The following is a 14387-nucleotide window of genomic DNA, read 5'->3' as shown; positions in this document are numbered from 1 at the left end:
TGGATACGCACTGCTGAGGAGTTCCACAATAGGACGAAACGGCCGTCCGATGCTTCTAGGTTTTCCATGGTGGTTTAGCTTCAATTGACTCATGATCTCAACTATTGAAATTACTACAATCTCCACAAAACCCCTTCTGTTACATATTAAAATCTTTCAATTGTAATCTATTTTCACTTCAGTTTATTCAGAACAGGATTTTTTTAAAGAAAAAACTGTTTTTTAAAGACTTTAACTAGTTCGAGTGTTTTACATTTTGATATATTTCGAAACTATTTTAATTAGTTTATTAATATATGATGAATATGTATGGAATTCTAGAAGATGAAATTGTTTTTTCTAATATGAACTCTAACAGGAACGAAATTACAAAAGTATAGAATACCAGTTTTATATCAAATTATTATTTAAACAATGGAGGATCATTGTTTCTATGTAAAAACCTACAGGTCATTTTATAAATTTTATTTGAATTCAATTTCCCATAAGTAATCTGTTGTTTTAAACAAATTTAGGTGAAGTTTCATTCTGTTTAATTTTGTAATATATATGTGAAATAATTTTAATGGTCACGAACAATATGAACCGTTCGTTTATAGTTCTTTTATTATTATTTTAAACAATTTCTCGGTTAGATGAGTTAAAACCGGAAAGGAGTAGAGAATTTTTAATTTTGATTATGTATGACATAAAGTTCATATGCTGCACTAGCTTCCAGTGTTTAAGTGTTTCAGTTCTTTTTTATTTACTGGCGGTATACAATAAGCAGTAAGAATATTTGACAATTTGATATATGCTGTTACTTTGTGTACATATTTGATTTAGTCCATGAAACCCAAATTTTTAAAACTATCTGTTTTAAATGAATGCTAAATGAGACGTTTTTCGAACAATGATACAGGATACTACTTATTAGTTGCAAATAATTGTGATTTCTTTTAAAGTTGTAGCCTAAATATTCGAAATTTTTCAAACTGTTTGTTCAAATGTATAAGTAAAATTCACAAACGGTTTGAATGTACAAATAAGAATATTACAGTCGGTATTTGCTATAATTTCTCATATTATGACCCAGCTTCTCCTCTTGCTTAGTATTCTTGGACACTACTTCACTCGGCAGGTCCCCAAATCAAAATACCGTTGAACAGGAACCAAATTATAATCCAAATAACGAGGGCAGATGAAAGTAGAAAGCACAATAAGAAAAACGTTAGTAAATTTGTAGTTTTCAGATGATAAGATTCTAGAGTTTTCTTCAAGTATCCACTAGCGCTGATTGGATAAGGAGTAGCCAATCAGCGTGCCCTAAGACAATCCTGCATGGAATGTGCTTTATTCCAATCTATGTTCCTCTAACAGTATTATATAGTGAATCTGTTAGCGCATGGAATTCTATGAGATATGATATACATATATACATGTTTTTGTCAGGTAATTCACTAGATAGTGGACATTAGTTTATTGTAAGTGTAGTTTCCCTGAAAGACGTGTATTAGCTAGAGAATCATTAAAAATCGGATAGCACAGAATATATGCTTCTTCCTAGTTTAAGACTACTAATCCATGTGGATCCTTAACAGGCTTGCTGACCAATGAGGTGACTTGTATCAAACGTTATCGTCAAGAAAACTTTAGTAACACTAAATTCTTTATAACTACCCCTGTTTTTAAATATAGTTCTACCACAAAAAAACATGAACTTTTAATTATCCTCACACAAAACTTAGAACGGTATCATGCAAAGCACTCAGAAAACAGTGACTAAGATGAAAAAAGATGGTGTTTCCATTTGAAATATTATTAATCATATGGTTTACAAAAGAATCTCTGAAAATTCTCCCATATAATCAACCTATCCCATATATATATATATATATATATATATATATATATATATATATATATATATATATATATATATATATATATATAGTAATTATCATGAATAGCTTTACTTATAATCAGCATTTATTTTTTCAACAGTTTGCATGTTTTTTCGCATTTTCTGTAGACTATGGTCAAATTCTTACTTTGATTTTTGTTTCACAAAGAATTCTACATTCAAATACTCTACCAACCATTACAACTAGTAATTCTTTCTAAAAAAAACTTCAGATACGTTTCTCAATTTTTTTCGTTATTTACTAAACGTTTGATACAAATATAATATTGTTAGTTTTCTGTTACTAAGGTAGTCAAACATTTGCTTCCTTTCGGCTGTCATTTAATATGAAAAGTAAACATTTTCACAAATCTCTTATAGAAGAAGAAAAAACACATCAAATCTAAATGTCTAAATATAATAGTCTCTTATTTTTTTCTACAGATGAATTTGAATATAGTTTTATTCTTTCAACTTAAAAATTAGGAGTAAAACAAAAACGTTTTGATATTACCTAGATAAATTAGGATTATTCAATTTTCAATACTTTTTATGCATTAAAATAAACTGCATTATCTATTTATTATAATCTAAATTGAAAATAAAAGAATCATTTGAAATAGTTGGAAAATTTATAAATTCTTGTTTTGTTTTTTTATAAATAACTTTCAGATAAGTTTTGAGTAAGAGTACAATATAGGAATGAGCTGATAACAAACACAATGAATTTCCAATCCTTTCTTAGTCAGTTAGAAAACAGCTTCTGTAAATCGATTGATTAAGTTGGAACATTAACATTTTTGGATATTTTTTTCAGTGGTCTAGAGGTTAAGCGTTCAAGTGTGTGACCAAATTTCTTATGTTTAACTCCTGAGTTCGAGGTCGTAGACGCGAACTGCTAAGGAGTTCCATACTAAGATGAGTTGGCTGTTCAGTCCTTCTGGGTTTTCATTGGTGGTCTAGTTAAGATCAGTCCGTGATTTCAACTGCGAAAATTCAGTGAATACAGTTTATGAAAAAGATATGTTGTGGAGAGATTTAACATAACTAATGAATTTATCAAAATTCTTTACAGATTACAGCACTGGTACATACATTTGCACATATGGGTATATATGTTATCCACAATCACCAACTTTTATAAGGGCTAGTATATTCTTAAGACTTATCACATTATTCCTAATTAAGATTAGAGTTTAGGAGTTAGAGTTTTTATTCCAAACTGACGTCATCTATATTTTAAAATCCCCTCTGCTAATATTGATGTGTTCATTTCCTGAGAAAATTGTAAACGGTATCAACAAATAAATTAAGATTTGTTTCAGGATTAGGCGTTCAGGATTATGATGTACGTATACTATCTATTTGTATGTTATAAATAATTTCAGGAAGAGTTAAGCAATTCAATATGCGATACACTATCATCTTTACCCTATGATTACAAAAACTGTTTTTAAATCGCATTTTAAAGGTTATGAACATTACAAAGGCATATCGCTACCAACTGTCATACGGGATATATGATTTTTGTGTAAAAACGTGTTACTCCAGTTCTCGATTCTGATTGGCTCATCCCATTTTCCTGTACTTTTATCTGTTCAACTCGTGATCTCAACTATTAACTTACTATAATATCCACAAAAACCCTTCAGATACTCATCAACATATGCTCACTAGTGACTGGCTTCATGAAGTATTTCCTGGAGTTCTAGTGAAAAGCAGTGATCAGTGGAGTTCAACCGGGTCTGTTGTCAGATAGTAACTCACTGATGACAATGGTAGATGTGTCGCTCAATTTCGTGGATTAGTTGAAAATAGACATTAACACCACTGGATGCCGGCTCAGTGGTCTAGTGATTAAGCGCTTACGTTCGACACCGACAGGTTCCGGGTTCGAATCTCGTGAGGCGGGATCGTGGATGTGTACTGTTGAGGAATTCCACAATAAGACGAAACGGCCGTCCAGTACTTCCAAATTTTCCTTGTTGGTCTAGCTTCAACGGACTTGTTAGTTAAATAAAGAAGACTACCAACCTGAATAACACATTTATAACGTTATAAACTGTAAAATTAGTTGAAGTGGGTTAGTATGTTGTGACCGCAAGAGAATGAATTACGCAAAACTAGTAGCGATTTTTAATAGGCGAATAAAAACACGAAACAGATTACTTATAAAGATTTTTTTCACTCTCTAAAACACGTCAATATTTCTTGAATTGTCAGATAACCGATACGGATTAGTTGAACCCGTGATTCGCACTATGCCAGTAAGAACACGAAGACTATATATTAGAATTTATATGATACTCATGAATGAGTGAAAGTGAATATTCAAATACACTAATTTTTATATGATGCAAATAGACAGATTTATTTACATTAAACTGATTATTACTTGACATAATTTATTCAGTAACTTACTGTATATACACATAAGGTATCACAAATTGAAGTCAATCATCAACAAATATACCTAATAAGATAACTCTTTCTTCAAATGTGATTATATATTATAGAAAATCAGTAAAAAATGATCCTGAATGTCATTCACGCTGCATATATATGGATCCTTTCCCAACAAGTCAGAATACTTTGAGGACTACCAGTACTTTCAAAATTTCTGGTACACTATGATGATAAGTACATGAAACCTTAGTTCAGGGCATTCTGTGAAATACTTCAAACAACTTAATATATGTATGTATTTTATACTAACTGGTATTATTTCGTGTAAAGACAGATACATACGTGTTATGGTACAATTTTATTAATTAAAAGTAAATGATAACTTATTATCTTAAATTTATGTTCGCTGTAGTCACATATTACTCAAATATAAAAAGAATTCGTATCATTTTTCAATATACAACTATAGAAACAAAACACTAAATAATAACTGTTTACCTCTAAACAATTATAAATGAATCCTTTTATCAAAAATATATTTAATCAAGTGTAAGTCGCTTATCTATTATGATAATTGATGCTCAATTGTAATATTTTTATTTGTAATGAATGTGAGATATTGAATAGTTTTAGAGAATTAATGGGACGCTTTGAACCTAGGGAATATATGAGTTAAAATTTAAGATTAGGATTGGTATATTACATCGAATAAATTGATTCATCTGTTTCTAGGTACATGATTGAATCACCAAGTACTGTAGGATAATGTACTAAATATATAAGTAAGAAAGCCTAATATCTAATCTTACTTTAATTTACAAAGACCTGAATTTTTCTTATCTAACTAAACAGTTTTGAAACAACTACGGATTGAGCAGTTGGAATTTACAAATATAATAACTCTATTATTTCTAAATATATGAAATAATCACGTTTCTTATTGGCTGCTAGTAAAAATAATACCTTACATCTTTCACTATAGACTGGCAGGAAAGCAACAGGATTTTCTCAAAATCTCTAAACATTTGAATGAAAATTGTTGAAAATTACACTTTTGACCCAAGAAAGCTTTGACAATTTATTTTACTTACCATTTTTATTATTGATGTTTTCATTATTATTACTATTTTCCATATCCTTTGTTCGTTTGTTTTTCTTCACCTTTTGTACGTATTATTTACTGCCTAACTATTTTAGCACCGTTTATTATGGAGTAGTTTATAATATCTTTTAACATTAGTTATTTTAGTGTTTACTTTTTTAAGTTCAAAAATTAATTCAAACCTTTATTATTCTTATTACTACCTGTCATAGTACTGTGGTGTGTGCTACTTATATTGACATAAGTAGTAAATAATGCGAGTCAGGGATGTACTACCAATTTAAACTTTATTTACTATGTTCACTTACATAATCTAATTTATTGTTATTATTGTCTCACAAGCCACCCTGATTAGTTTAATATTTTTCAGTGTATCCACGTCAATAATACTGTATGTTATAGTAAATGTGGTGTTTGAATGAACTAATGATTCCTTTGTACTTGTTGAATGCTTGATTTCGGATTTCAAATACAGTACATTCGTTTGTGCTTATCTAGTACTTCTTGATCCGATTACATTATTTCTGGGATTCTTAGTTCGTGCTATAATTCAAATACTCGTAATGATGACATTTGCGTCGCGATGAAGCCTGTGATGGAACGGTTGGACATATATTCAGATTTTGATGCTTTTGAAGGCTACATTGAAAGGTCCGAAATCTGGGCTATGACCAAGGAAGATGATGAGGATGTTAATATTGTAGCACATTTTCTCACATTCATCGGAAAAGAAGCATATAGCTTATTAAGAACTTCGGCTATGCCGGAAAAGCCCATTTCGCTTTCTTATACAACTCTCAATGATCTACTGCTAGACTATGTTAAGTATACAAATTTCGAATGTGATAAAGGAGGGAGATCTAGTAAAATGATTCATGAGGATTTAAAATATTCCACTACATTACTACGTCATTCCGACCCAGTGCATACTCAAGGTTATGCAGATAGTTCATTGAGGAGTTGCGATGCAGTTCACGAAAATGGGCACAAGTTTGGTCAATGCTTGTCCTGTGGCAGGTTCCACTCTTAGTTCATGTAAATTTCGTAACTCTAAGTGCTTTAAATTTGGTGATATTGGACATATTCAGTCAGTCTGTAATACTACTGTTCATCTTACTGCAACTAATAGTAAGTCTTGTAATTCTGATTCCATTATGTTGAGCATTTATAATGATCATTTATTTTCACCAACGATTTCAAAAGACAGTGTAGAGTCATGTAGCAGTTCAGAGTTAAATGAAACTCAGAATTCTTGCGAGACAACAGTTTCTAACCAATCGATTTATCACAGATATGGTTTTTCCTAATGATTCATTTACTTCTGACGAAATTCCTTGCAAATCTGAGAAAAAATATGTTGAATGAACCTAGTCATGATCGAAAACCTGATGTAGTTTTGACAGATGATCCTTTACTCTGCAATGACATTCTTAATAAATTTGAGTGAACTATTTCAGAAGAATCAAATCGTGATGTTCTATAAAATATTATTTGTCCTCATGATACCTTTTTTTGTGGGAAACTTGTTCAATCCGATGCACAAGTACTAAATGAGCTCGATTTTGATTACACTTAGGATGATTTCATATCAGTTGTTGTTTATCCTTATCACAAAGTCACTTATAATGTTTACCCTAGTCAATGTGAAAAATATGTTTGAAATGAAGCAACATCATTCATAACTTGGGGATATGAAGATCCAACATTATTTCGTAGGTGAGATAGTGTTGGGAAATCTGTGCTTTAGATTCTAGATAGTGGTCTCGATACACAACCGACACGGCGATTGTATACAACCACAGGAATCAATTGAGTCTGTTCCGATTTCGGTTGTTAATTCCAATGCTAATGAGCACATTCTAGATAATACAGAGTTTTTAGCCAATACAATGTCGGACAGACACAGGATGAACTTAAGAGGACGTACAATCGATTTCAGGCACTTAGACTCTAATTTAAGCTGTGGTGGATATGGTGTTTGAATGAACTAATGATTCCTTTGTACTTGTTGAATGCTTGATTTCGGATTTCAAATACAGTACATTCGTTTGTGCTTATCTAGTACTTCTTGATCCGATTACGTTATTTCTGGGATTCTTAGTTCATACTATAATTCAAATACTCCTAATCATCACAGTAAAGCGCTATAAAAATCTAGGTACAGACATTATTGTTTGCTCCAATGAGTTTTTTAGATTTAATAACGGGTGTTTCTAATAGCTCAGAATCAAAAATATCAATCCAGTTAAATAATATAACTTTTATTATCGTTTATTATGGGTTGATTGTAATTTTCTTTTGAGAAATGGTGCTATCATTAAATATCTCTTTATACCTTAGTACAATTTTTCGACAGAAAAAACAATCTTTCTACTGTTAATTACTATTCTTCTAGCTATCCATTCAAAATCCTTAATTATTCAATTCAAACCGACACATAAATTAGTAAAAAGCGTTTATTTGTTTATTGTACTGAAAATAACTCGGGTTTTGTAAACATTACTTTACTTTATCCGATTATTTATTAAATAAAATAATATTTTAATGATTGAGATCATGAATCAATTGAAGCTAGACCAACAAGGAAAATTTGGAAGTACTGGACGGCCGTTTCGTCTTATTGTGGAATTCCTCAACAGTACACATCCACGATCCCGCCTCACGAGATTCGAACCCGGAACCTGTCGGTGTCGAACGTAAGCGCTTAATCACTAGACCACTGAGCCGGCATCCAGTGGTGTTAATGTCTATTTTCAACTAATCCACGAAATTGAGCGACACATCTACCATTGTCATCAGTGAGTTACTATCTGACAACAGACCCGGTTGAACTCCACTGATCACTGCTTTTCACTAGAACTCCAGGAAATACCTCTTGAATGTAATAAGAGTTAATTTAATTTTAATGTTAAACATTTTGAATGTTGTTTTAGCAAAATAACCTTGAAATTGATAACCTTCATAGGTGACTAGTTATTTTGTATGTTATTTCATCATCATAACATAGAAATGAATTCATTGGAAGATGTCGCTTTCATTTACCAGTCTGTTATAAATAATAAGATAAATAACAGTAAAAATATTATTACTTTGAAATTTTCAAAACATATCTTTAGCTCAGAATTGTAATACTTTAATGGAAGTCCTCTATTATGTTTGATTTTAATATGAGATATTATGGTATTTCCACTGTTTGCTGGTTTCAAAATGTTGTCCTGTAGGAATCATAAAGATAAGTTTAGATTATTCAAATAATCCGGTTTTGGAAATGGATTCTGCAAGGATAAATGTAAATACATAATTTGACTGGGCGTTACCTTATATCTTCTTACACTGAAAAATGTTTTACATACATCTGTCTAGTTACTTCTTAGTCATCTGTCAACTGGACACTAATATATAGTATATCATAATCTAATTATAAATGATCAAGCTGTCATATTGTAGCTACACTAAACCAGAATAGGGTTATTTGGTGATTTTTTTCATTTGTATTAACACCAGTCTATTAGTTATTTGATTAAACCGGTCTGGAATATTGTGTTATACATGTTTACTTCTTAAATGTTGAAGATATCTACAGTGAATTATTGTTCTTGTTTGTTTGAAGTGGTTGATCTCGGATTTTAAAACTGAACCTATTGACGAATTGCTCCAACTGCGTCCATACCTTTAATTTTTCAGGAAACAAGAAATTAGCTATCTACTGACTATGATTCGGGAAGATGAGTCTATTATTCGATATTAGTTCTTTGTTATATAGTAGATAGGAATATGACTGTTCATACATTCAGTACCATTTCAAACGCAAAGACAATAAAAATTGGAAAACAAATACAGATAATAGTATTTAAAAATTATAAATGTTATCAGCTAATTCGCTGGAACTGATGTTGATTTTTAGGACATTTTATGCATTCCAAAATCAATCTACACTTCTATCTGAGCTTAATGTTTCTATCTACATAAAATACATATACATGAATTTCATACTTTATAGTATAGTTACAAGTCACAATGCACGTATATATTTGTGAAATTAAGTTCAATCTGAAATTAAGGTTACATACATGAGGTTGTTTACGGTGTGAAACCTTTTTCTTCAAGGCTATTTCATATATATATATATATATGTTTGGCTACTTTTCGTCACTTTTTACAATGATGGTGTATTAAGCATTTTACTAGTTGTACCATTTTCTTAACAGAAAATTAAATAATGATACTTCAAATAAAATTTTGGCAAAAGTTCTCATTTCCGTGACCTGAAAATTATCATTTGTAATCTAAAACACTTACCAATATTTAACGTAAATAAGTATGGAAAGGAAACAAAGTAAATCGTAACAGATTATAAATAATTAATGTCTATATATTTTTCTAATAAAAGTTTAAATCACTTTTCAAACCTTCAATTTGATGATATTTTTTTGAAGTGTAGAAATTAAATTAAACAGTGATTATGAAAAATTAGCTAAACATATTCAACATTCTTCTCATATTTTGTTCGGATTGTCGTACATTAAAACATACCTATATTTAACGTTAAAAAATACTAGTACCCCTTTGTGTGACCGGAACACTGAAATTATTACTTAGAATGCATTTTTTGATTGAAATCATGAGTCAATTGAAGCTAGATCATCATAGAAAATCTGGAAGCACTGGACGGCCATTTCGTCCTAGTATGGGACTCCTCATCAGTGCGCATCCACGATCCCTCTGAGGAGTCCCATACTAGGACGAAACGGCCGTCCAGTGCTTCCCGGTTTTCCATGGGAATCTAGCTTCAATTGACTCATGGTTTCAATCAAAAACTTAACAATCTCCACAACACCTAAACTGGTTAGAATGAATTGTTTAGTTTATTTAAAGATTATATCAGTTAGTTTACAAACTATTTGCTAATGAAAATAATGACATAGACTTTGAGTTAATTTCATTTTATTGTCTGTTAAAATCCGAGCCATTCTATGAATACATTGTTATTGTTTCTCCATGTTTCCAAATATAAAAAATATGGTGAAGTAGATGAAGTCAAATGAATTAAGATTCAACGAAAGATTAATATATATGAATCAGAAAAAAATTTTGTGACACTTCCAACTGTGAGTTATGTAAGTATTCAAAGTTAATAAAGAGTGAAATGTTCAGGTCCCCACAAATTTTTTATGTCAAAGGTAGCTCTAGATAAAATATTTTCAATTTAACGCTAATTATGTTAATGCTGAATTGAAATTAGATTGTGTTATATAAACAACAAACTAAGTAGTCTAAATAATTATCAACAAAAAAATGATTTTGTGCTGACTGTACATTAAAGGAATTACAAAGAACGAGTAATAAATTCAAAAGTAAGTTGATTTACTGACTAATTACCAATCGTAAATGTATATTTGTTCCAGACATCTAACAGTAAATACAAACAAAAATATTTTTCGATCAATAGTGAATATATGTGAACTGTATGAGATCTTACATTATAAAAACATCAACAAAAATTATATATAAAACAGGATGTTAGAATTTCTACAAGAGTTTCAAAATGGGGTATATCTCTACATCATTCTAAATATTTTCACTTTCTCTAAGTAATAGCTTAAAGTTATTCATTAAAGAAGACTAGTTACTTTTAAAAACGATATAAATTTTACACCGATGGACTTCATATTAAAAGTATTATGCCTAGACTACATAGATAAAGTATTGTGTCTCATCAAACGTTATACTATTCAATCGATTTATTTAGTGATCTACTAAATAATATGTCCTCGGGAGAATTTAAATATTTCTGATGCAACTTAGGATTTTCGAAATATCGTAGAATTTTTGTTTGTCGATCACGTTTGAATAACTTTAATTATTATAAATCAGTAAAAAGTAGATTTTCATCATTATGTTCATATTTGGTAAATTTACTAACGATTGATTATCTCACATATTATTGTCGATAATTGTAAATATGATGCAGTATATTATTATTGTTATTATTATTAGCTTTATTCAATATTACATTTTTGGTACAATAAAGAATTCTCAGAATAAAGTATTTCAGCGAGTTCCCGTTTCTTATTTCTTTATCAATAGTGACGATAAATACAGAACGATTGTCAATTAGATGTTAACATTTCAGAAATCGACATCTGAATAATGTTAAGTATTTTCGATCAATATTGCCAGCAATTACAATGTCTCCGATAGTACGTTTTGGTAACTTGTACCGAGAAAGAACGTAGACTTTTCACAAACGCACCTGAATAGGTTATGCAATTAAATGACATAATGATCTGTTAAAACAAACAAGGAAACAGATAGCTTGTTGAAATATTTAGATAACAGGAACAGGTAGCCCAGATTTTCAAGCAGGCCGCCACGTTCAGGGTCTTTGTTGTCCACATTTGTCAAATTATATCGTGATTATTTAATGGATATTCAATTTGACTGAATACCAGTGCATTAGTATCCATGTTTCATGCTGATCACTTCAAGGATAATAACAATAATACCTAGAAGCTTTTTTCACTATAATAGCTGTTTATTTGCAATAGATCTGAACACCGAGAAAAATGACTGAAATAACAGCTTTGATATGATAAACTAGTATTTTTAACCTATAGCTCATTAACATTCTGATAGCCATGATACATTTGAGAAATGAATGTCAGTAATATCATTTTTCATCTGCATATGACGGTATATATCAATTGACTGACAGACATAATGAACGTAGAAATCGATAAATTTGATGGAATCAATAATTTAGTTACTTGTTTTGAATAAAGAATATTTGTTTCGGAGGTCAGATGCAAAATATTTAAATCATGAATTTTTGAAATTATTTGTAGTACACAAAATAAAAGTCGATGATTCTACGGTTTATCGAAGTTTAGTAAACTTACTTGCAAATTATCCTAAGAAATCTTCAGTTTCTAATGGTAGTTGTGAACTGATATTGTTAAAAAATCAACTCGATAAATTACCAGGAACTAAATCTTTGTGAGTTGCACCAAAATATCACTTTTGTTAAACTGTCATACTCTGAAAATATGGATACTTCTTGTTTAGCCGGAAATACCATTTCATTACTAGGGTCAGTTTGTGACATTCCAGCACGAAATATTTGTATATGAGATTATTTATTACAATATAGAGATAATTTGTTTTTTTGACATTTTACACTTCATGTAATATATTTGTAAACCAAGTTGAAAGAAATTAGAGAACAGTTAAAGTGCCTGTCATTTAATTTTTACTTACATTGTTTATAGTTCACGGAGAAATAGCTATCAGTTATTATTATTACAACTGTAAGAATGATTTTCTTCAAACTACTAAAAAGCTCTACGTAACTTTTAAAATATTAAGCATTCTCTAATATTTGCACATTATTCTAGGTAGCAGATTTCATTTCATGTATGATGTTACCCCAAAAATTTAAAAGTACTTTAATGTGATGAAGTAAATTTTATTTCTTTTTTTAAAATTAACGTCTTTAATAAGTTTAAGAGAATATCTTTATCAATTACTTACTTTTTCTGTTAAGCGTTTCTTTAGCGAGTTAGTTTTCTACGGGATGGGGACGCTAACACCATGCCCAACCCTCCTCCTTTACTCGGGCTTGGGACTGGCAGTAACTCTAGAAGAGCTACAGGTGGAGTTACTTTATCAATTAGTTTTGTTAATTTTTATTTGGTTTACTAAATCCGTGCGATACATTTTGTGATTTATGCAATAGTTTATTTTCAGTCTAATATAATATTTGGTTGTGTCATTGTCGGTAATAAATTAAGTGATCTTAAGATTTATATAAATTGGTTGCCAATTAGTTTTCTACTCAATGTATAAGCAAGAACTATGCATCTTTGTGGTATTCGTATTCAATACTCATTATTTTATGCATTATTCTACGCTTACTTCAAATTCCAAATATAATACCTTCAGTTGTGCTCATCATGTTCCATCTATCATACGTTGAACTATTCCGGGAATTCTAAGTTAGTATATAGATTCAACCACTTCTAATCGCCGTAACCTTCGTTTCGGAGTGAACTACCTTGTTTGGTGTTAAAAGAGGATTTGGGTATGGAAGACTTTGATAATATATATGACCGAGTCTCTTGAAATGAAACATTAACAAGTTCAAATAAACCAATTAACAAGAACTTGAGACGTGGTCTAGTGCACATGCTCAGCGAGGCGCTTTTAGATAGTAAGTTCTAGTGTCAATTTCGAATGTTAACAAATCTTTTATTTCTCATGAATTACTTATCCCTACAATATCCACAAAACTTCGTAGTCCCCAATAATTTCATTACGAGTTAAAGAGCTCCTTCTAAAATGTCAATAAAATGATATTTTGTATTTTTGATTTCTTATCTTTCTTAAGTTACAACCGTTTAAATTGAACACAGAGTTTGTGTCTTGATGTAAGTCAATAAGAGTCACTCAAAGACGCTTCGTACACCATACAGAAAAACGTAGTCCGGTCTAATCAAATAAATATCGGTTCGACAGTTCTGCGTTCAAACCGAATATTGACGTTTCGGTCGCTACAAAGATGACGAAGTTGTCGATGCATTTTTCTGGCTTTTCCAGATTAATAAGATTCACTCATGTCACAGCACTCTCCAAAATGTAAACGTAATTTTCTGCGAAACCATTGAACTGAGGAAATCGTGGGACTGTATATAGATGACGGCATACAATATCAGTAAGCCAGCTGGTAAATTCTTCCTGTGGAACGGGTTCCATTATCCGTTACTAATACACTGGTTATACCTTCACGGCCAAATATCTTCCTCACTGCCCTTTGAGTGAAGTGTCCGATAGGACTGTTCCTTAGTACCACTCATGTCCATTTGGAATACGAATCAATAATAACTAAAACATAGTATGAGTTTTTCCACCAGTTTGTCCATCTCATTATTCACAGCCTCCTTTAAACGATATGGAATAAGTCTACGCCTCAAGATGATGGGCTCTACCTTTACCTCTAAG

The sequence above is a fragment of the Schistosoma haematobium genome, chromosome 4 (genome assembly GCF_000699445.3).
Source record: "Schistosoma haematobium chromosome 4, whole genome shotgun sequence".
NCBI lineage: Eukaryota > Metazoa > Platyhelminthes > Trematoda > Strigeidida > Schistosomatidae > Schistosoma > Schistosoma haematobium.
This window is presented reverse-complemented; position numbering follows the sequence as displayed.